The sequence below is a fragment of the Panicum virgatum genome, chromosome 9K, assembly GCF_016808335.1.
Source record: "Panicum virgatum strain AP13 chromosome 9K, P.virgatum_v5, whole genome shotgun sequence".
NCBI classification, from domain to species: Eukaryota; Viridiplantae; Streptophyta; class Magnoliopsida; order Poales; family Poaceae; genus Panicum; species Panicum virgatum.
The window spans coordinates 18,661,529-18,665,739 of record NC_053144.1 but is presented as its reverse complement, the minus strand read 5'-3'; positions in this window follow the sequence as shown (position 1 = coordinate 18,665,739).

Here is a 4,211-nt window from a genome sequence, read left to right as displayed (position 1 = left end):
TGTCATAATTTCAAATAATAGGATGTGCACCGGGGCTTGCCTTGAGTCTACGGCTCAGTGCTAGGGTGAGATGGGCCTTGGGCCGACTCCCCACTATCCTCATGCTGCAGGGCTTGCCCCTGCGGCTCCTGTGGCTCCGCAACCACCTCGTATACAATCTCCTCCGTCGCGGCTGCTACACGTGTGCATATGCATATGATATGAAAGAATGAATGCATGATTTGCAAAAATTATAAGTAATCAATAACCCAATTAGTTTCTAACTATTTACATTAGCAACCCCTTATTAACCTCTCTCAGCCACTGCCACACCGGTCAGACCGGTGCCCCATACCGGTCAGACCGGTCACTCTCAACCCAATCATGATACCAGTCAGACCGGTCCCTCCGACCGGTCAGACCGGTCCTGCCCAGACCTAGCTCCAAGAACTGAAATCTTTGCTGCGCCACAACTGACCCACCAAAGTTGAAACCCTTCTAGTGACTAGTTCAGGGATACATTTGGACATTTTTGACATGAGGGAATCACCTAAGATCATCTAGAAAAGGAGATCGATCCAAACCAAGCAAAAATACCTTGAGTGAGTCTTTCCCCCGTGGAGAGCTTGAATCCCGACGCCGATTTGATCCGTTCTAGGCCTTGGAATCAAATGGAGAAGGAGGATTTGGAGATTAGGGTTTGGGAAAGAAAAATGAGAGGGAGAGAGCTCAGCAGGTGAGCTGAGCACGGGAATGAGGGAGTTGGTGAGGGAGGGAGTGAGAGAGTGGTTTAAATGCTGTGGGGCCCCAAAAATGGTTAACCCAGGTTCAACCGGTCAGACCGGTTGCTCCGACTGGTCAGACCGGTCCCGCCTAGGCTGACAGGAGTAGTTTTGATTTGTTGTTTTGTTGCGTAAGTTTGAATCTAACGACCATAATTAATTTAACTACAGAGGATTAACACCTGTAGTGTTACACAAGTGTCATTGAATATCTCTTTCAGAAGAGCTTTAATTGGAGATAAAAGGACTGCCTGGAATAACCTTATAGCTAAAATATCCTCTTACCAGCTTTCAGATGGGAGGTACTGAAAGTGATCTAGGCCCATAAGTGGGTTTTGGTGGTTAATGACAAAACACATGTGCATTTAATTGTGTAATTGAGCATGTGTGCAGGTGGTGAATTTGTATAAATGAATCAAGTGATGATTTACAACCCCTCAAAAAAGAAATGAAAAAGCGGAGTTCAAGTTTACTCAAGAAATTAGATTTTAAATTTGGAATTTGAGTATAGGAACGCCGTACTATCAAGAGAGACTTGGTTCAAGGGTTATGATTTGAAACTAGTGCTCAAGAGAACCTAGAAATACAATTGTGAGCCACAAAATAACTCAAAAGGGCCAAAATCAGAGTTTTCCCTGCCTAACCCGGATACTCCGGACTCCACTGCCCGGAGTGTCCGGGTGACTGTTCTCGGGCTAAAATTTAGGTTTGCCCAGAGTCTCCAGGCTTATACCCAGAGTCTCCGGGTAACCTTTCGCCCAACGACTATTTTCTGGGTCTGGGGTATAAATACCCCCTCATCTCCTTCAGCTGACTCTCTCTTGCCCATTTTGACGAACTGACCTCCTTCCAAAGCCAAAAAGAGCTTTCTCACTCCCCTCTCTCCATTCTTGAGTGATTTCCTTGAGGGATTTGAGTGAGAAGCAAGCAAGAGCAAGGATTCATGCTAGTGAGCCTCATTCCCACCTATTGAGCACTTGGTTTTGGTCAAGCCCGCGGATTCAAGTTTGTTACTCTTGGAGCCTTGTGCTCCTAGACGGCTAGGCATGCTTGTGACTGCTCAACAACGATTGTGAGCTATACAAGAAGTTTGTAAGCTCCATTCCTTACCGAGGAATCCATAGTAAGTGACCTTAGGCTTGAGAGGTGATCTCGCCCTGGGGAGAGGAACATAGGGGTTCTTGTGCACCATCTCTTGAATCCTTCCTCAACGGAGACGTAGCACCTTCGGGTGTGAACTTTGGAAAACAAATCTTTGTCTCACTGTTGTTGTATTACTAGTTCTCTTGATATTTGTTTGTGAGACTTTATTTCTAGGGTTTGAGCTCGATCTACTCATATACGAGTTTCTAGTGAGTTTTGTTTGTTGGATATCAACCTTAAGGAACCCCTGGTACTCATTCTATAGCTCGATCTACTTTTCATACACTGATTCCTACAGTTTTCCTTCAAGTTATTTCATACCCGGAGACTCTGGATAGAGCTCCGGATACTCAGGACACAAAACCCGGAGTATCCGGGCTGAGTCTGCGTCTGACAGGTTATTAAGTGTTTTTGAGCTGCAGATTACCTATTCACCCCCCTAGGCATCTTAAGGTCCTTTCAGGTACATTTTTACCTAGAACTTGCATAGACATGACAATTTTACAGTATGGTCTATGTATCAGTACTTTATAAATCAGGATACACCTTTCACGGTTCAACACGGTTCAAATATTCTAAGTTATGGACTAAAGTCACAACCATAATAGTAGCCTAGTGGTGGGATCCTTCCAATTTGAAGGTCGAGGGGCTGAGATTGAAACAACCCCCCCCCCCAGTCTGATGCCTTTAGCTATTTTTAGCCTATTTACCTGTGTAACCCCACTCCTCGTGCGTGTTTCCCTCCTGGTGCCCATCCAGTCAGGGTCAGGACATCCCGACCCTCATAATCCATTTGGATTCTACTGTTAATGGTTGAAAGTGCTAAAGTTTAGCATTAGTGTATCCAAATAAGATGGTCTAAAATTTAGCCAAGATTTTAAAATGTTAGCAAATATATAAGTGCTAATAGATGCTAAAGTTAGCACATAACTTAACCCTTCAAACAGATCCCAATATACTCCCATATTTCACCCGTGCCACCGACCCTTGAGTTTGAGTGAGGTGGTCTTGAGACGAAGAAAGGAACACCACCAGGAGCACGCGGCACCGATCGTGATCGATCGAAGGCCCCGACTATCCTCTTTTAAGAGCATCTCCAAGAGACTCTTTTAAAAAGATCTGATTCTGTAAAAGTTTGCAAATACTCAAAAAAGTAGAATCCAATAGGCTCTGCATATCGGTTGCCTCGCCATCCAACTCGGGATAACCAGCGCCTCGCTAGGCATCTCTTGCTAGCCGGCAGCGCTCGACATATCCCCATCCCGCGCGGTCCCCTCCTCTTTCTCGCGCCCCTTGACCCTCCCGCGCGTGTTGACGCCTCGCCGGAGCGGAGCCTGCTGGGGTCGGAGAGCTCGCCCTAGGGCTGGCGCCAACTGCCTGTGGAGCTGCGCCTCGTCGGGATCCAAGCGGAGCCTCGCCGGGGCCGGAGACGCGACGGACCTCGCACTCGGGGCGGCGACCTGCGCGATGGACGGAGTTGGCGCCGGCTGGGTCGGCCACTGGGAAGGGCAGCTTGCGCGCGCGGGGTGGGGTGGGGTTGGCGGCCGGCGGCGGCGGTGGGCGGGCTTCCCGGCGGCAGAGGAGGCGCGGTGGAGGGCAGCTCCCTGCAGTCGGCGCCATGGATGGGGAGATAGGGAGCAGAAGGAGGGGAGGATGATGTTGTGGGACCTACATGTCAGTGAATTGGAGAGAGGAGAGGAGAGCGGAGAGTTAGAGATGAAGAGAGAGATTTAGCTAATCTGTTGGAGGAGGAAGAGATATAGAGAGAGAATTCTAGCTAAATTACTAGCTAAATGAGAATTTGACTAGCCTGATTTAGATAGTCTCTTGAAGATGCTCTAAGAGATCCATCGTATCCATCGTCGTCCATGAATCCATCTCCATGGATGGCTCCATCATCTTTACATCCGAACCATGCCCGATGCCTTTCCGACGACACATGCATCCTGCAGCGCGTGGACGAGCGGAGCCAGTCGTACGTGTATACATCTATGGCCAGAAATATCGCCGGGAATTAAAAGGGGATCGCAAAGAGCGCGCACGATACAAGACGAACGCTTCTGAATGTTTCCTGGCGCAGTGCAAGCGGTTGTCGTCCTATTTGTCTGGTGCTGACTCCTGCCCGCTCGATCTGCATTGATTATTAGAGGGAAAGAGACGATCGCGTTGCATCGTGCGTGGTTGGTGGCAATGCAAAGATGACCAGCCCGGCCCGGGTCACATTGTTTAGACGACACACTATCGGACGAGCGTTGGAACACGGGAATCTGTCCACGATTGCGAAGAAACGCTTTGTCGCTTCCGCTG